Here is a 23601-nt window from a genome sequence, read left to right as displayed (position 1 = left end):
ATATATTCATCAGATTCTATTATTTGTACTATACTTCTATGTCTTTGGTACTTTCAGTTTTTGGTCTAATAAACTTCTATTTATTTTTAAAACCTTGGTTTGTTTTCTTCCCCAGAAAGCTATCCCTGGTACTTCCTTACTTAGAGAGTCACACTTTTTTCTAAATTTTCTTGACCCCTTATTTATGAATAAATTAATTTCTTGACTAGATTCTTACAATTACCAAAATGAGTTTCCTGTTGAGGGATTACTTTTCATTTGTTTTATGCTTCAAGTGTATAGTAGCATTGGGTTTGAGATAGTTCAGCCATTAAACAAATATGTTCTAGGTTGAAATCTACTTTTTTATATATGCAGATGTTCTGAATAACTACTATTAACGTAGAAATAAAGTAAATTCGCAATATGCAATAGGGAAACCAGGATAATTCTTATTAATCAGTTGTCAAACTCCAGTGGCAAAAAGTATTGCCACTTAACCAAAGGGAAATAAAACATAGATCCTTAGTGAGATTGCAAACATTCTTAAGAATTTTAATAATTTTTGTGGTTTTGGAAGTCTGTACTTAGATACAGAACAAAACAAAGAATAAATTAAAATCAATAGAAGTTTTATTGTCTAAAAAATTGAATTTGGAAGAAATGTGTCAATATATTATAGTAATCACCTTCTTTATTGTTTTGATTTAAGCACTTTAAAAATAATGTTTCCACTGAGGGCCTCCACCACAATTTATAGGGGTTTTTGGTCTTTACTCTTTTATTCAGAATGCTGCTGACCTTTGAAATGGAGAGATGGAAGGAAAGAAATACAGTATTTATTATTTGAGGATGCAGCGTACTACTAGACTGCTTTCAGCCCTGACAAACAAGATCATACTTGCAAAGGTCCTTGAAAAATTTAAAAAAAAAAAAGCAATCTCTATTCATAACACTGGTAACAATAATGGCAATGACATACCTTCTAGATTCAAGATCCCAGAAATTAGTACATTTGTTAAAAAGTATAGGCTTCAGTGGATATATTTATTATTCTGTTGAATATTATAATTTTCTGCTCACATTTCCTCACCTCCTTCCACAAGGCCACTGGAATATCTAAAAATAGCATAAATGACAGACCTCCATGGTTATATGAATTCCTGGAGTCTAGATTGTTTTTCTTGTTCCCTCTGTAAATCTTGCACCCAAAATAATGGGGCAAACAATGCAGAATCCCAATATTTGTTAGACTAATAAATGATATATTCATACCCACCTTAATTTTAATGGAAATAATTCCATTTTTCCTAATAGTTATGTATGCTTCAATATTAGTATGTATGTATCTACTAAATCTTCCAGTTGTTAAATTTTGCCAAATTTGTTTTGTCTCTCAATTGATCTCTCTCTGTATATGAATTTGTAGCCATTATCTTTTATCTCTTTCTGAAGTTTCAAGAGTAAGATGTGGACATAGTGTCCCCTCACTCCAAACAATACAATGTTTCTGTTCTCCAAACAACCATACTTTCTTGAATAACAATCATATAAGCTTCCAAATCAGGAATTTAAAATTAGTACAATAAGATCATTTAAGCCCAAATTGCCATTCAGATTTTGTCAGTTGCCCCAACAGTAACAACTTTCCCATTCTGGTTCTGATTCTGGTTCCTATCCAGGACACCATGTGGCTTTTAATTGTTAGGTCTTTTCTGATTCTTCCATCCTGATTCAGTCCCTCAGTGTTTTGCTGTCTTTTTTGTCTTTGACAAGTTTAAAGGGAGCAGGCCTTCCATTCTATATAGCATGACCTTCAACCTGGGTCCATGTGCTAATTTTCCTTCCTGACTAAGCTCATGCACTTTTGACAAGAATTCCTGCCAAATGTTGCACACTTCTAGGTGCATACCTCATGAGACACTTGTATATAACTCTAATAGAATATACATTTATATACATAAAATCCATCTATAATAGAATATGTAATAGAACCAATAATTCTATTCATTTTTACCCACTTAGTATAATATCATGGATTCTTAACTTATTCAATGGATTGCAACCCATTGTTATTGCTACTTATTTTGATACCAAAATCATCCCATTCAAACTGGCTCCTATGTGCTTTAGAGATGTCTTCAACATTCATTGAGCATTACCTTAATTTCAGGCACAATACGATATACAAAGCTCATCTCCTACTCTCCCTGTCCTAGTCCTAGGAAAAGTTAATACTTTAAGAAGCCCTGGTTCCTTTCAGTGAGGTCAGCATTTAGAAAACCACTATCTTAGAACTCACTGTACTTATTGTTACAGGAGTATCACTGCCTTATTAGTGGGCAGAGCTGGAAGTATATGTTTGTGAATACATATACAACTACAACTACTGTACATGTAATGGTGCATATATGTTACAAAATCATAAGTCTATACCAAAATCTTTAATTTTAGTACATCTCATGTTTCTTTCCATCATTTTACCTTTCTTTGATAATTAATATCTTCTCTTGCATCCAGAGGCCTCTTTCTCAATATGTTTACTTATTTGCTCAACGTAACTGAACAGTAGCCATGCCAGCCATCTTTTCTGTCATCTCATTACTCCCATTATTGGTTATCACATTTTCTAGTCTGCTCAGCATCCCTGACCATCCATTTGCCATATGTTCTCCTCTACAAAGGGAAGAGGAAGGAAAGAAAAACTGGTAAAGAATTTTTAGCGACATCTCTGTCCACTGATAGGTACTTCACAAAAGATTCATTAAAGAAATCCTATACTGCACCCACATGAAAAGAGAAAGGAAAAGAAGGAAGAAACAACTCTTTCTGGTTGCTCCATGGAGCTCCATGGTTGCTCCATGGGTTGCATATTTAAAATTGAGTTATCTAAATGATTCTAGGGGCTCCTGGGTAGCTCAGTCAGTCAAGCATCTGACTCTTGGTTTTGGCTCAGTCATGATCTTGGAACTGTTGGATAGAGTGCCATGTTGGGCTCCATGCTCAGTGCAAACTCTGCTTAAGATCCTCTCCCTCTGACGTTCCCCCAACTCATACTGTTTCTCTCTCTCTAAAATAAATAAATACATCTTAAAAAAAAGAAAAGAAATGATTCTATACTTGTGCCTGAAATATTTCTTTGCAGTTCTACACACCACCCCCAAATTATGTTAAATTAAAGGTGTTTATGATAGAATTTAAGACATCTGCCATTTATAAACCCTGGTGTTATAATAAAAATGTTGTATTGTGGTACTAATTATATCAACAGTTCTAGATCTGTATCTAGAGAATATGCATGTAAAATTGTATGATTTTTTAAAATTCAGTAAAAACAACTATATTTTCTGAAAAGCATGGTCCTTATATGAGAGCATATATGTAGGTAGTGCATATTTACTGTCACCATTTAACAAAAAAGGACACTTAGGCTAAAGGATCAAATAGTTTCCTACAATCTCAGAAGCATTCAGTTCTTCAAATTTCACTATATCATACCACTGACTTTACGAGAATATGAAGCATACACCTAGAGAATATTTTGCTCTTCTCTTCCAAAAATATACAGTTTTGTGACAATATCTCAGTGGATGATTTTAGCCATAAATAGTAGAATATCCCATTAAAAGGAGATTAATTATGGGGATATATATTACCTCACATAATAGGAATTTTAGTGTCAATCACTGTGAATGGTCTGAAATATTACTTTACCTATGAGCTAAAATAATTAGCCTGTAACAGTTGCATGAGTGCGCATGAACACAAAACTCTGGGTCAGAAACAAAGGCTTTATTACTCACAACAGTAACAACAGCCAGAGTATCAATTTTTGCTGATTCCATGAGTCCCATTTCCACATGGAAATTAAAAGAGCCAGGAAATCCCTGCCTATAAAGTGGGTTGCATTACCGGAGAAGAACTCTAAAGTTAATCTTTTTTTAATAGGCTTGCCTACTCTTTGTCTTGAAGGTAAACATTAACTTTATCATACCGAAAAGTAAACAAACTGGCTCTATTACTAGAGCAGACACTATCTCTATCTTACAAGCTTCTTCATTATACAAACATCCTTGAAAGTGTAGTCACAAGCAAAGGCAGTCAGTACCGCTGCTTGCAAGATGTGCTGAAATGCCAGAGACTCATGAAAAATTGGCTCTCAGTGCTTAGCTGAAGGTTGATTCCAGAAATGGTTTTGCAAGTCAGAAATATCATCATGGACCCAGGTGCTCAGTACATTAGTCCTCTGTTACCTTTGGTGAGTTGGAAATGTTTTTACTTCTGATTATGAGATGTTTATAGCAGTTTTGTGTTATCATCTTGACATATGGCGTAGCTAGTGAAAAAGAGATATTTCCAATCTTGCATCATTTCATTTGTTTGCTTTTTTGTAAAGCCACATTGATAGATTTACCTCTCTATCCCTTTGGTCAGGATTGGGTCACAAATTCATACCTAATCAATCACAACCAAGGGGTTTGAGACCTATCATAATTATTGTCCTCTTCTTTTTTTCCTGAACCACGTGAGAGTGAATATCCAAACAAATGGAGGTTCTGCAGCAAAGAAGGCAGATGGGGCAACCAATGACACTACCAGGCTTCTAGATTCCAGGGACATTTCTATTTCTCTGCTCTATAAATTTTAAGCTTTTCTTTTGCAGCACAGAGGTGGAAAATGGTCTTTCTCTTTCACATACAATAATGAAATATGAACAATTACAAAGTGTTTACATTTTGAGAAAACCTTAACTGTGAAGCTAAGTGGGACACTTGGCTTCATCCTATTATCTGACAGTTTGTCCTCTTACTCAACTTAAAAACGTTGTAATTTGGAGGTTTCCCTCCTTTTTATCCTGAGGTTTAGAGACAATGAATTATCACCATTACTATCCCTTTCAGGAACCTTTCTCAAGCTTCCATTCTAAAGTGTTTCTTCTTATTTATAACTTGAAAAAAATTTAAGTGGGACTACTCTTAAAAATCAAACTTCCTTACATTCCCTTGAGAGCTCATCATTATTTTCTTCATCAGGAAATCATCTCTTGAATTACCAGAGAGTCAATTAGCATGATTTTGAGAGCAATTTATATTTGAATAGCCTTTAAATGTGTATTTTATGGAAGGAAAGTAAAAAATATCTATTTGATTAATTTAATTACTAAAGGTAAAACTCCAAAAAAATAGAATACTTTCCCTCCACTTGATGGTTCTTCTTTTTCCCTAGTCTAAACTTTTATATCGAAGAGCTCTCAAACATGCATCCTGCTGTGGTGTGATGGGATCTTATGAAACTGGGTTACTAACTTATTTCCAGAAACCTAAGGAAGTTTCTTTAATCTTTTAACTGGTGGAGCCTCAACTGAATATAATAAAGACCTTTTTTATTATTTAAAATAAGGTGTTCTGTTTCCCTTCCTTAAGAGAATTACATAAAGTGTTCTCCCTAGCTTTGAAAATCTCATTCGAATTATGTCTATATTTAGTTTCTAAACAAGGGACCTTTCAGTCTGTGATCTCTGACACTGGCTCAGATGCTGTTACTTTAGGTGTTTTTTGTTAGATTTTCAAAATTAGGATTGTACCTTCTAAGAAAAATTCAGGAAATTGATGTGTCCTAAATCACACACACATTTATCTACTTTGTGGAAGGGAGAAAACCTGTGTCCTAGCCCAAGGCTTTCCCCATAGAATAAATTGCCTGGGAGCCTACCACACAGTAATAATTTAGAAGTAGGTTTCAAAAAGCTCCAGATAGCCCCTATTACTACTATGTGACATTGCAAAAGTTACTTTAGTGCTCTGGAATGTTTGTTTCCTTATTGTGATGTTCAAGCATTGGATTAAATGCTCTTTAAGAATCATCATACTATAAACTGTTCTCAGGATCTGTGAGATTTCATGATTCTTACTAATTTTATAGGGCTGTAGTCAGGATGTTTTCTAGACATGAGGACATGTCTATAATTCTTGAAAAGATTTGCTCTGTAAGCACTTTAAAGGTTCACTACCATGATTTTTATTTCAATGTTTTCCTCTCCATTTGTGAAAAACAAAGACTGAGCCACATGACTCTCTTCCTAATTCTCAAACTATACTGCCTTTTCATTTCATTGAATATATTGTTTTTACAGAAATAAAAAAGTTGAATTTAATTTGAGTAAAGGATGAAGTACTATGTGTAACAATGTCCTTTCCTTCGAATTTGTACTCAAGGACATCAGCAAAACTTTCAGTAGAACAATTAATAAAGCAAAATTAGTGTATACCATTAGCTACTCCTACTTTTCTTTGGGAACTAGGTGAAGTCCAAATAAAAATTAACAAAAATATGCTTTTATACTTTTCTATAAGTAGGCTGCTTTCATGTAATGTATTTCTAGTTCATCTAATCATTGCTTTCTAAGTAAAATATTTATTAAGCATACTGGGTATGCAACACAGTCACACAATTCCCCCCGCCTCTCAATCTGGATACTCAGTCTCTGACATTATCTGTTGGGGTAGTGATGCTTTCTGTCAAAAATCCTTTTGAGTTAAGTTTCTTGGATACATTCTTTTCATGAGATGATTGATTTCATGTGTTTGAAAGAAAAAAAAATTCCTAAAGGAATGAAATCAGAATCAGGAGTCTTTGTAAAGGAATATATATTGTGGGCAAAAGCAGCATGGAGGAACTTGAGTTCTAATTCTTCACACACTGACCAGTTCCTCCCTGAAATCTAGTTGGCAGCATGGAGGTGATAAGAGTTGTGGATGAGATAGAAATGACAGCAAAACCACAATAAAGAAGATAACCAACCTCCAACATAGACTACAAAAGACAGTAATCTATGAATCTCATTCAGAAATATTTTACAGCTCTTCCACAAAGGACAAAGTAAATACTCTATACTTTAGACATGGGATTGTTCAAAAGCTCAGAGTCTCTTCAGGATTTGGTGTGGTAGAGGTTGTTTACAAGAACTCATGAAGTTGGATATGCAGTGTTGTAATTTTTGTTCTGTTGGGTTTTTTAAAAAGATTTTATTTATTTATTTATTTATTTGAAAGAGGGAGCATAAGCAGGGGGATGAGGGAAGGGAGAAGCAGACTCCCTGCTGAGCAGAGAGCCCAATGTGGGGCTTAATCCCAGGACTCTGGCATCATGACCTGAACCAGAGATAGATGCTTAATCAACTGAGCCACCCAGGCATCCTCGTTGTAGTTGTTTTCATTTTAGGGATGCTAAAGAATCCTAAAGGTGTTATTGTCTCCCATAGAAATGACTCTGACATCAGAACTATGCAGGTTTTTATTGATGGTGCAGTCATTGGCTCTTACTATTGATACTAAGAGTGAAAATGATACTGGCTTTAGTCAAAATGCTCCAAGCAAGTGTAGTGCTAAATAGCACAGTGGACAATTTCTCAAATCTTCTCAGAGCCAGAAATGGTGGGCTCTGGGAAAATGGAAACCTCCTTGACTACAGATATGAAGAGATGAGCAGACCGTGTTTTCTTACCCTGGGATAGTGAGATATCTGCAAAATGGCAAAGAAATCAAAACCATATTCAGCATGGAGCTGAGTGTTAGTGGAAGAATCAGAGTAGATCAAAGACATATCTGCACTTTAGTGCTCTTTAAATGAAAGTTGTTCCTGGGGCACCTGGATGGCTCAGTTAGTTAAGTGTCCAGCTCTTTTTTTTTAAATTTTAATTTATTTTTTTGACAGAGAGAGAGAGTGAGAGAACGCAAGTAGGGGGAGCAGGGAGCCCGATGTGGGATTTAATCCCAGGACCCTGGGATCATGACCTAAACCCAGAGCAGCTGCTTAACCAACTAAGCCACCCAGGCACCCCAAGTGCCCAACTCTTGACTTCAGCTCAGGTCATGATCTCGGGGTTGTGAGATCAAGCCTTGCATCAGGCTCCACACTGGGTATGGAAAGAGAATCTTTCTCCCTCTCTCTGCCCCTCCTTCCCATGTGCTCTCTCTGTCTCTCTCAAAAAAAGTTATTCGTTTAATAAATTGGAAAATGGGACTTTAAAAAAAATTAATTCATGGAATCCATTTTTTAAGACATAAGCTTTCTATTGGTGAGGAGTCAGGATTTCTTTATGAGATAAAGGAGTGATATGACTGTTGGTAGGTTTGTGAAATAGCATTGTTCCATGAATAAATACTAGTAGCCTTTTGCTAGTCAGTCAGAATGTTACTACTATGGTGGTTGATGTCCTCTTGAGTAGACTCCAATTTAGCTTTCTTATATCTGGTTTCATGCTCCACCTTGGCCACTTTCCAGTCAGCCTCCCTTATCCATTCTTCACAGTAAGGCCAGAGTGGTCACTCAAGAACACAAAACTGATTTGTTTCTTCTTGTCTAAAATTGCTTAATAGTGCCACATTGCCTAGGGTATAATGCTTAAGTGCCGTAGTAAAAAGCCTTGCATAGTTTGGCTTTTGCCTGCCTCTCCAAATATGTAATTCTGCCACAGAACCATGTAGCCACCCAAAAGACCAATTTACTTCTGTTTCTCAGTTGTTATCAAAGATGCTGAAGTTCTCGGACATACTGAGGTCTCTTTTTATTTATCACATTTCCTACGATTCTTGTATTTCCATTTCTTCTCTGTTTAGAAAACTTCTTTTCACACTTCAAAACTTATGTGAGCTTCTTTTGAAAAGATTGCCATGACATACTCAGAGTCAATCACTTTGTCTTTTAGTTTCCCACATCCTCAGCATTTTGCAGTGTCTGGCACAATGGTAATTTCTTAATAGTTGTCTTATTTATGAATGTATTATCTATAACATTAATTTTCAGTCTCTAATGAGTAAATGTGCCTGTAAACCTGTAAAGAGACGTACAATATTTGTGTGTATCAAGAATTGTCCCCAAGTGCTGGTAAGTAACAGAGGTCTAGTCACAATTGTTTAAACACATGAGGGTTTATATTTTCACCCCCCAAAAAGACTTAAGATGTAGGTACACCAGGGTTGATGAGGCAGTGCCACAGAGTAAGTTTCATCTATAAAATTTTTGTAGTGTAAGCTTCTTTTTTTTTTTTTAATTTTTATTTATTTATGATAGTCACAGAGAGAGAGAGGCAGAGACACAGGCAGAGGGAGAAGCAGAGGGAGAAGCAGGCTCCATGCACCGGGAGCCCGACGTGGGATTCAATCCTGGGTCTCCAGGATCGCGCCCTGGGCCAAAGGCAGGCACCAAACCGCTGCACCACCCAGGGATCCCTGTAGTGTAAGCTTCGACAGTTGGCTTTTCTTTTTGTGATACAACCTGACTAAAGCTTTGATTGCTGAGACATCCATTTCAAAGGAGAATCCACTTCAAAGACGGCTATCTCCAATAAACACATTGCCAGCCTTGGGACTAGAGAAACAGCCAGGACACCTCTCCTGGTATTCCTTTGTTTTAGAGAGCTTGGTTGATTTCAATAACTGACCATCTGGCAGCTTGTTTTTCTCTTTCTTTGATTTAAATTTCCAGTCTCATGTTTTAAAATCACCAGTAGTGAGCCCACCAAACCATTGGCTTCTACCTTCAACCCCAAATAAAACTAAGAGTTCTTTCTGTTATGAAGAAAAATAAATTTGGATAAATTTTGCTAGAGGCTTTCCAAACAATGGAATCTTAATTTAATAAAATGTTGGTATTTCTAGAAACATGCATTCTTTGCAACAGTTTTGAAAACACTCATCTAGACAATCTGTTTCAGACATTTCCCCCTACTATAACATGTTATTAGTTACTAATTACCTAAGAAGTAAATTCCAGATATCATTGGATTTATACTCTATTATTCTATTAGATCAAAACCTGTCTTTTTAGTTCAGATATTTTTTTCTGTTCCCTTACCTTTGACTTTATGCATTTATGAAACATTTTCTGTAGGATGATAATAATCCTTTCTCTTTAGAGATATATTCCAGAAACTCATCATTTTTCTTCCAAAGGACCAAAGTCTAGAAGCACCTGGAATAAAGCGTGGGTCAGCTATATTCTCATGCTAGATGATCGATTTAGGCATTTTTGCCCATCTTATTGTATAGACATTGTACATCTGTTGTCTGCTATGGCATCCACTGGAAAAAAAAATGTTATGTGCTGTATTTCAGCCTCTGTATAAAGCCAGACTTTTCAAACAATGCAGATAAAAACAACCAATCATTTTGTTCCATCACTAAACCTAACAATCTCTGGGATACTACAATTCTCTATCAACTGATGACAAAGCTGCCTGCTTTATAAAGAAAGAACATCTTCAGCATAGAGATGCTACATTAGAATACAGGCTGCATATTTTGCAAAGTTCCTGGCTCTGGAGCCAGATAGTTCCAAGGTTCAAATCCTGGCCCAGGCATAGGCTAGCCGGAAAATTTCAGGCAAAGAAATCTTCCTTTCTGAGCTTGAATTTCCATTTTTGAAAGGAGCAGTAAAGCATTTTGCACCATAATTTTGAAGTTAAAAAAAAAAGTTTGTAAATCATTGAGCATAATTCTTAACAATGACTATCTTTATAATTTGCTATTTTTCTTGTCTCCCTCATCCTTCTCCTTATCTTTATATTGTTATTTTTAGTAGTAATAGAAGTATTAGTTTTTTAATATTAATAATAGTAGTTAATTGAAACTATACTTTAGCTCTGTTCTCCAGAAGTTTTTAGGCAAAAGCCCTTATTTCCATTTTTTTTCTGTAAATCCAAACACCTGCCTTACACAGCACAAATATATTCCTTTTTTTCTGAATACTCATAACATCAGTAAACTTTGCATCTTTTTAAAACTAATGAAGAAAGTGAGCCAATTTAACTTCACAAAGGCAAAAAAACAGCATCTATCTCATCTGATTGCTTACTGCCGTCTATAATTTACAATATGATCTGGCTCTGCAAATTGCTAAAATCATCCAGTATCACTTTTCCTCTCATTCATCACTCATGTTCCAGCAATACTGCTTTTATTTCTCTTATTCAAGCTTCCTCGTCTCTACTCATGCTCTCTGTCTCTCTCCTTTTTCTCTCCTCACTTTCTTTCTTTCCCTCCCCTTTTCTCTATCCTCTTGGATTGTTCTTTCTTCAAATTCTAAATGACAGACCATATACCAAATGTTATCACTTCAGGAAGGCCTTCCCTTCGGTAGGGGTAGGGGGGATGGGGTAGCATTACTTAATGTAATGAGCTTTGGGTGTTATATGCAACTGATGAATCACTAAACTCTAATCCTTAAAAGGATACCTCTATCCTTTTCATTTGGCTTTAGAACTTTAATGACCATCTGAAATTTTAAAATGTATTTGTTCACCTATTTTTATTTGTCTCTGGTAATTATTAGTCATGCAGCAAGAGAGAAGAGGCATTGTCAGTCATAGTACTGTATTCCTGGTCCTAGAATAATATCTGCCCATTGGAAGGTGCTCAATTTATGAATAAATGAATTAATGCTAAGTGAACCTTTATTAAACATGAAGGAAGGGAATTGCAGACTAGTGTTTGCTCTTTTACCCTTCTAGAGTTCTTTTATATGCTGCATTCCTTTATTTCTCTATATTCTGTCAAGAACTATGACATGTCTAATACTTTACCCTACTTGCAAGCTAACACTTTATTCTGCTGCAGTTTTTTGGATGCATGCAGAAGACATAAGACACCTGGGTCAAATACAAAGGGCTTTATTATTCAAAGCACAACCAGCAGCATAATGTTTGCATCAGTCCTCCATATCCCAGCTTCCACAGGACAACATGAAGAGGGCCAGATGGCACCTGCATACGGAGCGTGGCACATCACAGGAGAGGAACCTGGAACTTAGGGAACCCACATCTCTCTTTTTAAAAATATTTTATGTATTTACTTGAGAGAGAGCAAGTTGAGGGAGGAGGCAGAGGGAGAGGGAGAAGAGACTCCTCGCTGAGCAGGGAGCCCAATACTGGGCTCCATCCCAGGACCCTGGGATCATGACCTGAGCTGAAGGCAGACATTTAACCAGCTGAGACACCCAAGTGTCGCCCACATTTCTCTTTCTCTAAGATTTGATTGATTTGATTTCACTTATTCTGAATTGAGTCCATGCTCAACATGGACCTTGAACTCATGACCATGAGATCAAGAGTTGCATGCTCTAACAACTGAGCCAGTCAGGCACCTTAGGAGCCCACATCTCTTATTATGAGAAACACTCCCTGCCCCTTGCTCTAGGGCAATGTTATCTTTACCATCTAGGACTGTTTGCTACAAAATCATCCTTGAAAAAATAATCTGGAACAAAGCAATCATTTTCTCTGCTTATAACATGCAGAAATGCTGGAAAACAATAGAGAATTGCCTCTCAAGAAGTCCCTCTAACCATTATGCAAAATTCAACCCAATGTCTATTTTGCTCTTCTAGATTCTACCTTATATATATCTTATCCAATCTATTTGTTTACTCTGAATATTCTTGGCTTTCAGGTAACCTATAGTCTAATGTTAGTGAATAAGGAAATCCAGATTTTCCAGCTCCAAAACCAGCATTCCCTATCCCATCTTACTCCCGTGAGGACGGCCTCCTTAATAGTTGAAGTGGTTGCCACTGCTTCTTGGAGCTATCTCCCTAAGTATGTTAGACAAAGTAGTGAACTCACACTTTCCAATGAGAATGGAGGGTTGGATGTCTTCTGAAGCACTTAGAAATATTAAATTCAGTGGAGAAGTTAAAGCATGATTGCAGTGAGAGGAACTACATCACATTCATCACTAATATTGGAATTTTAATAACCAGACTATCCCTAATCAGCCTGGCTGCAATACTTTGGAGTTGTAAAAGTACCTATCATAGCTTGGAATACAGTCAGTCTATATTTGTAGGGTCAGGATTAGGGGAGGGAAGTTTTTAGTCCAGTAGAATCCTAGCCATCACTACCTGAACTGTCAAGTTTTTGCAAATGTTTAGTAAGCTCTTTGCCTTATGCATAAGGGATATATGGGCTGATACAATGGGAAGCAATTTTCTTGCTTAATTATTGCAATATGACACATAGAATTTCATATTCAAAAAGATACAGGGAAGAGGACTAGGGCTTATGCAATTTGCAAACTGCAGCATCAACATATTTTTACCTATGCATAGAGTCATGGAGCCAAGGAGAAGTAATTGTGCATTCTGATTGATTTAACATCAGTGTTCCTATAACCTGCATTTTTTAAACCTCTGTAACTCTAAAGTACAGTATTTAAGATAAGATTATCTAAAGATTATAATGATTGCTCATGGTAATATACATTGGCATCACTTTTTCTAGGAATCTTGACTTCATCCATTAAATCCTAATTGTACAGTGAATTAAGAGGGAATGTGTTTCCTGATGTGTGGCATTTACATGGCTATTTTGTGAATTCTCAATGATAGTGACATAGTAGTATTCCCTAAATAAAAACATTATAATGTCAGAGTTTCCAGTAATAGTATCTATAGTACAGTTTACTTTATCGATTTCTAACCTCACTGTAAAGAAGAAATATTGATCTCAATCCATAAATTTAGGAACTGAGTATCAGAAAGGTGGTTTTATAGTGATGATATGTTAATGAGTACAAATAATGTCAGTCACATTAAAAAATGTTCATTGAGCATTTCTCATGTTGAGCATTTCTCATGTTCCATGTACTATGCTAAGCCCTTTAAGTTACCTAATTTAGGACTCTTGGGGGAAAAAAGGCCTCTTATTCGTAATTTTCAGGTGAAAAATCAGAAATACAAAAAAGTTAAGTAACTTGTCTCAGTTCAGTAATTAGCTGAGCTGGGGCTTGACCCATGTTTCCCTGAAACTGCTCTGCTGTACTCCTCTTGGGCCTTTATTTCATTGAGTTTGAACAGAACATCTCTGCCATCTTTATGTTCATCCAAGACTGGACACTTAGTTAGCTCCTACTGCCAACATCTAATATCATTTGATCTCAAGAGAAAAAAGGGAATCCTCCTGTTAACAACCAATCTGGAGACTGATGCACGCCCACCCTACAGGACTGTCAAATTTATCTTTGCTTTTCTACTCTTCTGAAATGCACACCTATTTTAGCTAAGTGATAAATAAATGCTAATCTCATCTACCACAGCTTAATAGTCAATGTAATGATAGGAGTTTTAAACTTAGAAATATTTTAATAACTGATCATCCTTTAGATAGAAAGCTAGGTTTTGGGGTGTCTGGGTGGTTGAATGTCCCAACTCTTGGTTTCAGCTGAGTTCATGATCTCAGGGTCCTGGGACGAGACCCCATACCAGTCTCCATGCTCAGTGTGGAATCTGCTTGAGGATTCTCTCCCTCTCCCTCTGCCCTTCCCTTCTCTGTCTCTCTCTCTCTCTAATTAAATAAATAAATCTTTTTAAAAAAGAAAGAAAGATAGGTTTTCAATCCATAGAAAATAGATGCCCAAAGTCCAGTGCTATTCATATATGGGAGAATTGATTTTCTTTCTTTGTACAAACATGCAAAGCAGAATTATACTTCTCTCTTGACCATGAGGCTGTTTCTTTAATGTTTCCATAAACACTAACTTATGATGCTACTTTTTTTAGGAGTGAAACAAAAAAGTCATTTAAATTTACTATTTAAAACTTGCTCTTCTTGCTAAGGCTATGTGTGTGGCAGGGGGCAGGGGCAGGGGGTAGGGAGAGAATCTTTCAAATGAAAGAAAAGAGCATGCTTAACTTAGGGGTTTGGAGATATCTGCTTACATAACTGTTGTGCAAAACCACACAGCCAAACTTACACATGTTTCAACATAAGGGATAGGAAGTGATTCATTTAACAATAGAACTGTGAGAATTATGTGACTAGTGAAGAGTTCCAAGGTCTCTAGGCAGAGAGCTAGGTGAAGAGCTCTAGTTCCCAACAATGTGATGCTAACGTTTTTAAACATATGGTCCCTAGGGTATCCAGCAGGCACAAAATGAATTCTGCCTGAAACCAAACCAAAAAAAAAAAAAAAAAAAAAAAAAAAAAAAAAAAAAACCCAAGTGGCTGTAAATCTCCAAGTCTCCAAACTGGTAATATTGTAAAATGATCCGGGATTTATAGCACGCACCACGGAGTCTTTTATACTCAAGCATGTCTGTTTAGTTGATTGACAGCCTTTATCTTTTTTTATCATTTATTGTTGAGTTTACAGTAAACCTATAAACATTTAATTTGGAGTAGTGCCTACGATTGTGAACTAAGTATCTTATTTCTGAAGGGAAGTTTTTCTCCTGGATCACTATATAATTAGGGAGATGAAGAAAGTGAGTGTGAATTTCTAGCACTGTGCTGCCACTTCCTCTTCAACCTCTAAGACAAGTGAATGAAACCTCAGCAATTTTGAGAATCCAGCTCTTCCTAGGTGATAATTACAACAACAAACCTAGAGTCAGACTTCTGGGGCTTTAAGTGAGCAGTAGAGTCACTGCTTTATTTCTCCTGTGTCCAGGAAGCTAAATCATACACCTTTCTTTTTTTCATTTTGTTATTGTTTTATAAAAAAATTTTACAAAAGGTATATCTACCAAAAAAATTATATTATATGGAAAGGATAAAATAAAAAGGTATGATAGTTGTTGACAGCTCTATTATCTGAAATGTGTACCATTTCAGACCTTTATTTTATCTTCTTATTATATGTATTTTGCAAAACAATAATCATACTATTTATATGTTTGCTTTTTTGATGTAGCAATACACTGCAAGTATCTATGTGATTGGGTCAAAATTTACTTCACTTTTTAAAGTACTACATATAATTTTGTGGTATGAATATACTAAAATTTATTCAATTTCTCCCCTATTTTTGAACATTTAAGATGCCTCTAATTTTAGGGCCATTTACAGATAATCCTACATTAAGCTTCCATCTGCATCTGAGCCAGAACTATTTAGTTTATTTACTATAGTTTCTTCATGTACATTTTTATATCTGGTAGAATGATCCCTATGCCAAGATTTTTTTTCCAAAAATTTTTTTTGATGATTTTGTTCCTATTTACTCCTCAGAGGAACTTTTGAATTGACTTAAACAACCCTAAAACTAATCTGATTAGATTATTCAGTACATTTGTAAAGATTTTGTATGAAATAAATTCTGGAAATTCAAAGGCAGTAATAATAATGGACATGAATTTTGCAAATGGGTATGAGAAAGTGAAAGTAGTAGACCTGAGCAGGTGAGTCTAATATACTGTGCTGTTAAATGAGGAAATCTCAGATTCAGTTTTGAATTTGAAAACTAGATGAAAATAAGGATCTATACAAAGGATGGTTCCTGAGGCCTCTTTCAATAAAAATGGCACAAACAAATAACTACTTATTATTGCCCAGGAGTCTTTTTGTTAAGATTTTTGTATAAAATTTCATTTTTGTGTGGTATTTGATGTGCTGACCTCTGAGAACTATACTTCTCTTTATGTCTTATTGTGCTTCAAAAGAGAAAAGTTTAGCAACTTTAGAGTTAGCATGATTTTTCAAAGGGAAAGAATGGTTAAATAGGGAGTTATAGTTTCAAATATTGCAAACACTTTCTCTACCTGTTCCCATACATTACACAAGAGGAACTACTTGTATAGTTTAAATAGATTTAGTCCTAAAATACTTGGGTTTTCTTTTACATTTTTCTGGTGATTCACAAGCTCTTCTCGTGGAAAATATTAGCCCTTCTTCTATTTGTTTTTTATTTACTTTTGTTCTTATATTTTACTCACAACTAAATCAAACAAAAAGTGTAAGGAGAAGTGGCCACATTTTGTAATGGATTTTTTTTTTTTTTGGTAATATGGGGGGTTCCATGAAAGTATAAATGGGAGATAGATGCTGTTCTGAGAACAGGGTTTGTATTTGCATCCTCCTTAAGCCTGTGACAAAGGCTTCTGAACCTTGACTGACCTTCCCCAACTATGTTTTTCCAAAGCCAAAAGGCAATTCTCCTGAATTCGCTGACTTGCTTGGGAGCCTGACAAAAATTTCTCCAGGCACTGAAATCATGATTTAAACATATGGCTGTCAGACTAACTTAGGACAGTTCAATCCCTGAAATAGCTAGTTTTCCTAGAGGTATCAAGTATCTCAAGGTCACCCAAAGAGTAACTATAATATTTTAACATGGTTCACAGAACTAATAATGAAATTGAAGAACAGAATAGCAGGCTCCTGAAGCTGCTTTTCAAAAGCTTTTTCTAAGTTCTGCTTTTATTCCACTTTGGCAGTTTAAAAAAAACATACTTTTAACCGAAATTAACTTATAGAAAGAATTGTAAAACAAACAAAATGCTCTGCATGATTTTCAATTCAATACTGGTTGAAAATTGTGTTTAATTTGAATTCTAAAACACTGTTATGATTCAAATGGTCTGTTACAGGAATGAACCTCCCTGAGAAAATAAAATATTCCCATACAAATAAATAAAAACAAAAGCATGGTATAAAAAAATGAATCTCCGCAAGCATTTTCCCTGATCCTTTCTTGGTCTAGTAAAATTTACTTTTTAATTTCAAAACTTGCCAAATCCACAACAAATGACTTATCTTTCAGTGTTCCCTTCTAGAATTTCTGAACTGCTTGCTCCTTCAGGAGTATCTATCTACTCTAATTGTTAAAAAAAAAATGAGTAAGACATGATAAGAGTGGTAATTTTTCCCTAACTTCTAATTTGTTCATTAATTGTCATCCCATTTATATCTTACTCCTTTTTATCTGATTTTAATATTAAGCCATTCTATATGTTGACTAAACCTACATCATCTTATTGGCAAAATAGTTGAGCAGAAGTTGGATAGAGAGAATTTTTCACCTCCTGTTGTGGGACCATGGTTGAGTCTTGCAGTTGCTTCTGCCTTAAGCATTTTATGTCTTATGTTCTACCACCTGCTGGGTCGAATTTCTCTGAAATAATGAATTCACTTTCCTTGTAAAAGCCATTGCTTTCTTGCTTCAGGCAATAACTATATGATGAAAAAAATCAAATGGTCAATCTGATATTTAACAAATTTTGGCTGAGTTGGTCCAACTGCAAAGCCTTAACTTAATTGGTTGTCATGTATAAAAACTTAATATCAATATTTGAGAAGCTAAGAAATGTTCTAGGGAAAGTTATATGTTATCACAGATTGTTACAGAGTAAAGATTGTGTTAGTAATAACCATAGCTACCAAATTGTTGAAAATATCTTAATTTTTCAACAATTTAATAATTTGATTTAATATTACCTACTTTATAACTATTATGAATATTCCATGTAAAATGAAATTATTAATCCTCTACTACAAAAAAAGAAGCAAATTTAGAGAAGTGGCTGAACAGTAACTGACAGAGAAAGAAAAGGTCTGACTCCAAATTCCACTTTCTTAAATATGTTATTCTGCTTCCCTGTACTAAACATTTTTAAAACTTCAATTCGTATGATTACATTTCTTCACAAATTGCAAATCTGTGATCAGAAATATTTTCATCAGTCTCTCATGACAGTTTTACTCCCAGCTTACGAAGAAGGGACTTACCTTCAGTTACCTTATAATTATGAATTTTTGGAAGCCACAAAATCAATGTTTTCATCAGTTTCAAATCAGGGCTCTGAATTGTGAGCCAAGTGAGTCTAGGAAAGTCCACTCTTCTTTTGAACCTAGGTTTTCGGTCTATAAACAGCATTATTACAAGAATGCAATGGCAAAGATTATGTGAGGAAAAATAAACACAGTTTCTGGTATGCTTTAAGCTACTAAATAGGAGATAATCTCCTTTGGGGAGGGTGGGGATTGGCATTTTAGAATTCATTCTCTCATCTTAAATGAAATTTAAGAATGGTCTACTTTATGTTGAAATTCTAACACTGAATGTGAGTAGAGTGACAAACAGTAAGCCCACTCCATTGCTTTCAGAATCACATTTTACATCTTTCAAAGGCAATTATGTGCTGTCATCTTAAAAGCTGATTAAGAGTAGAGCAAGTAAATCTAACTTCAGTTGTCATCTTGATCCTTTATGTTGTTATTGGTCTATATGGTTTTTGATATTGTATCTCTATCCAGAGCAATGCTTTCTGAGCTAAATCTCCAGTTCTCATGGGGGACAGTCTACATTCCTGAGATTTACATGGGCTGATTGTTTCATAAATGAAATTATTCAAAAGCAATTGTCATTCATCTTTAAAACTCTTTGTTCCCCCTCTACCCCTGCTCAAGATCATGTATAAAACTAAAATGGAAGTTGTAGAGTTTTCTCCAAGAGAAAGCATGGTGAATGTTATTATAAGTGAACTTGGAAAGGGGTTAGGTTAAGATTGTTTAGTTGTAAGTTATGGTAAAAAAAAAAAAATCTAATTGGTTCTATATTCTACATTTAACACAAGGACATTAGATAATTTGAGATATATTTATGAACAATCACAATAAAAAATTCACCCATATCTATAAACTCATTTTCATTTCACTCCACAGAACGCAGTTATTGTAAACATTAAGAATTGGGAGCTACTGAACAGATGGGGCATTAGTGTTTTAATTCTTGATCTTTGTTATAGTAAATCCTTCCATTTCATATCCTTTCCATAAATCCTATGGCCATTCAGAATATGATGAATTATTTTTTAAATGCTGTTTTAATGTTTGTGTCACTTTTTGTGTTTTATGATTTCAAATATGTAAATGCAGCTGCCCAATAGGATAATGAGGCCACATTAAAATCTTCAAATATTCTAAACTAGGTGTATCCTCATCATGTCAGAAGATTCTGCATAAGCTAAATGCAATTTCTTGGTACCAATATGCCTACTGTTTTTTTTTAGTATTTCTGATAAGTAATCTTTCTAAATTGATGCTCTAACTCAGATCTTTATTTTTCCCTTCTGCATGCTAGACGCTTAACTGATATTGACTGAATATCTATTCATTATATTCACCTTAACAAAGAAAAATAAGGGCAAATATACTCCTTATTAAAGGAGTTTACCCAGAGACTATTTATACATATACACACTTGAAGTTTACCAAAGAAAACACATCCTGAATGGCTTAATTTTGCTATAAAATTAAAGAATGCATGTTTCCTCAATTCAAGTCATATAGAATATATCATTTTTAAAAATCTGATTTAGAGTTGTGGCATTTTAATAGACTATGGTCAGTTTCTTACCTCTCTCCTGACTTGCATTGCGATCTTCACATTGCTAAAAGAATCTACAGAGTCTAAAATCTTCTGAAAGTTTCAAAAATTACTGATATTTGATATTTGAAAATAAATAATGTATTTCAACTATCAGCTTATTATCATTCCTCTGAACTCTGAATAAATCTGCATTTTCCTGCTTGGGTTGATAGATTTGACATCTGTGAAAAGACTAAAAGAAAATGAGTGAATCTTGGGGCACCTGGGTGGCTCAATGGTTGAGTGTGTGCCTTTGGCTCAGATTGTGATCCTGGGGTCCTGGGATCGAGTCCCACATCGGGCTCCCTGCAGGAAGCCTGCTTCTCCCTCTGCCTATGTCCCTGTCTCTCTCTGTGTGTCTCTCATGAATAAATAAATAAAAATTTTTTAAAAAAGAAAGAAAATGGATGAATCTGGGTTACATCTAAGTTGCTGGAAAACTGAAAACTGCCACAAAAGAAAATTGGACAATGTCCTCCTTGCGTGACAATTAAAAAGAGTCTGGCTCTCATATATATGTTTTATTCCTAAAGGGTATTGGTTGAGTTTTTCTTACAGGAGAATGCTGTAAAATATACATTGGGTGGGAGTGGGGTAGGGTGTCTGTGGCTGACTGCAGAAGCTGTGGTTGCTTCTATCTTGGAGCATTCTCTTCACATCTTCCTGGTTTAGGGTCTATGCAAAATCCTCAATGCCTAAGGCAGGTACAGTGAGAAGTATTCTTTTTCTCAGAACACCTTCAAAATAAGCATATAGGGACACCTGGGTGGCTGAGCAGTTAAAGTGCCTGCCTTCAGCTCAGGGTGTGATCCTGGAGTCCCAAGATCGAGTCCCGCATCAGGCTCGATGCATGGAGCCTGCTTCTTCCTCTCCCTGTGCTTCTGCCTCCCTCCCTCCCTCTCTCTCTCTCTCTCTCTCTCTGTGTGTCTGTCATGAATAAATAAATGACTCTTTAAAAAAAAACAAAACAACAAAATAAGCATATGGGCCTAGGATTAAGCCCAGCATGTAAGCTAGCTTGCTGTGGCATCTTGTCTAATAACTGGGAATTCTATGTTTTGGTTAAATCTAATGTGTAATGTGGACAATAGAATAATAATTGTGAGTTACATGAATATGCTGTACAGAATGTACTATAGTGTTTGAAAAACATTGAATTTGTATTGAGATAAGAGAAAGAGAAGGAAAGTGGCATTCATTGGATACCTACTAGGTGTATGCTAGAGGACTATGGGATTCACAATTGTTTTCCTGTATCATGCGACAGTCAGCTAATGACGTAATATTACTTATTTTTTAAATTTATGTTATTTATTTTATTTATAATATTTTTATTTTTATGTATAATATTGCTTATTTATTTTTATTTATAATATCACTTGTTTATTTTTTATTTATAGTGTTATTTATTAAAAGATTTGTTTGTTTGTTTGTTTGTTTGTTTATTTATTTTAGAGAGAGAATAAGCATGAGCAGGAAGCACAGAACGAGAGGGAATGGGAATCTGAAGCAGACTCTACACTGAGCATGGGGTTCCATGCCAGGCTTGATCTCACAGCCCCGAGATCAGGACCTGAGCCAAAATCAAGAGTTGATCCCATTACCTACTGCACCATCCAGCTGCCCCTAATATTACTTTATTTTAAAACTTCAGAAAATGAGGTTCATAAAAGTTCATCAATATACCAGTGGTCATGAAGCTGTTAGATACCAATGGCTTCAGATATATATCCATGTACAATAATCACTGTGCCATGCTAACCTGAGTTCTACAAAGATCACTGGGAGAATTACATAATCTTTGTGATCTGTTAAATTGATTGGGGCAGACAATCGCTAAATCCCTTTAGAGTACCAAATATTTATGACTCAAATATGAGAAAATTTAGATTGTTTTTATTATACGTAACTTGTCTCTCACTATGCTAAGATGTCAAACTAGCCTTCTAGCACGGGAAAAAGAATTGGTCTACGTAACCCAGATGACAAAGGTGTCTAGGTGTACAAATAGTGTACAAAAAGTACACTATTACTTAAATAACAGTTCTTTTTCCCACTGAGCTATTATTTTTATAACAATTATAATAGAAGGGATAGGCCTCTGGATGTGTTCATATAATTCATTAGCAAGATGGTCTGTATTATATATAAAGAAATTAGAAAAGGAGGACTAGTTTAGTGAGTGTACAAATTCCATATTAATATCTAAGTATGTATACATAAATGTAGGTGGCATCATGTTTAACTAGAACTATATATTTATTATTGCAGATTGAGAACCATGTTTCATACATGTTAAAATGCACTTTCAGTACATATCTAAACCATGCACAGACATTTAAAAAAAAACACTTTATTCTAGATTTCAATTGAAGCTTATTGGATATTTCATTATTTTTATTTGCCTCTTCTCCCTCACCCTATATTTTGTAAATGATAAAAACCCACACTGAATTGATGAGAACATTCTTGCTTTTTTTTTTCCTCATTTGGTTTACATTTAGTTGGAGAAAGTAAAAACATTTCTGTTGAAAAGAATCAGTACCACTTCTTCAATTAGGTCAGGGCTTCCTGCCATTTAAAATTGACAGAAAAAGCAAAATGTACCAGACTGCAACACTGGAAATAGAGCTATTAGGCCTCCCCAGGATCTGTGGTCCTAGGTTTGACCTCAAATCCCTTCTGCCCAGAACCAGTGATGGTTTGGAGGTCCTCTGAGGGAGTAGCCTCATAAGAGAAGAGGGAAATTGCAGAAACCTCTGAAACACTAAAGTAAGCCTGATACTGTGTTGCAGTTTGATGCACTAGACCAGCAAAAGAAAGAATCTTGTCTTGAACAAATATTTTTAAAAATGTTCAGAGGTAGGTTTTATGTAACTGATATGAAGATTGTTCAACATAGATGTAAGATGAATAAAACAGATTTTAACATGAGCCTACAACTATATGGTAATTAAAGAATTAAAGTAATATAGAAGGGTGGTTAAAAAAATAAGCTTTGAAGTCAGAAGATCTAGGTTTGCATTCTAGCATGAGCATTCACTGCCTATGTGACCTTTGGCAAATCTCTCACTCTTAATTCATAATTGAATGATGTGTAAAACAGGTATATTAAGACTATCTCTCAGACATGTTTTGTTAATTAAATTGAATGGCTTATACAAATTTATTAGCACATTACTTGGCACCAAGTAAACACTTTAAGAATATTAAATATCATGGTTACTACTATCTCAAGAACTTACTTCAATCAGATGCACACATACTTTGAAAGGATTTATTCCCCTAGGTGGAAGAAAAAACAAGTCTGTCACCAATTATCTAAAAGATTCAATATAAAGAGAAAATATAAAGTAATTATTTCCTTACCATTAATCTCTTATATTATTTCTTATATTTATTCCTTGGTTAATGATACCTTGATGGAAAATAATAAACAAACTGATAATTTAGAGTTGCAGTTGCTGTTTTTGGAGTAGTC

The sequence above is a fragment of the Vulpes vulpes genome, chromosome 4 (genome assembly GCF_048418805.1).
Source record: "Vulpes vulpes isolate BD-2025 chromosome 4, VulVul3, whole genome shotgun sequence".
Taxonomy (NCBI): Eukaryota; Metazoa; Chordata; class Mammalia; order Carnivora; family Canidae; genus Vulpes; species Vulpes vulpes.
This window is presented reverse-complemented; position numbering follows the sequence as displayed.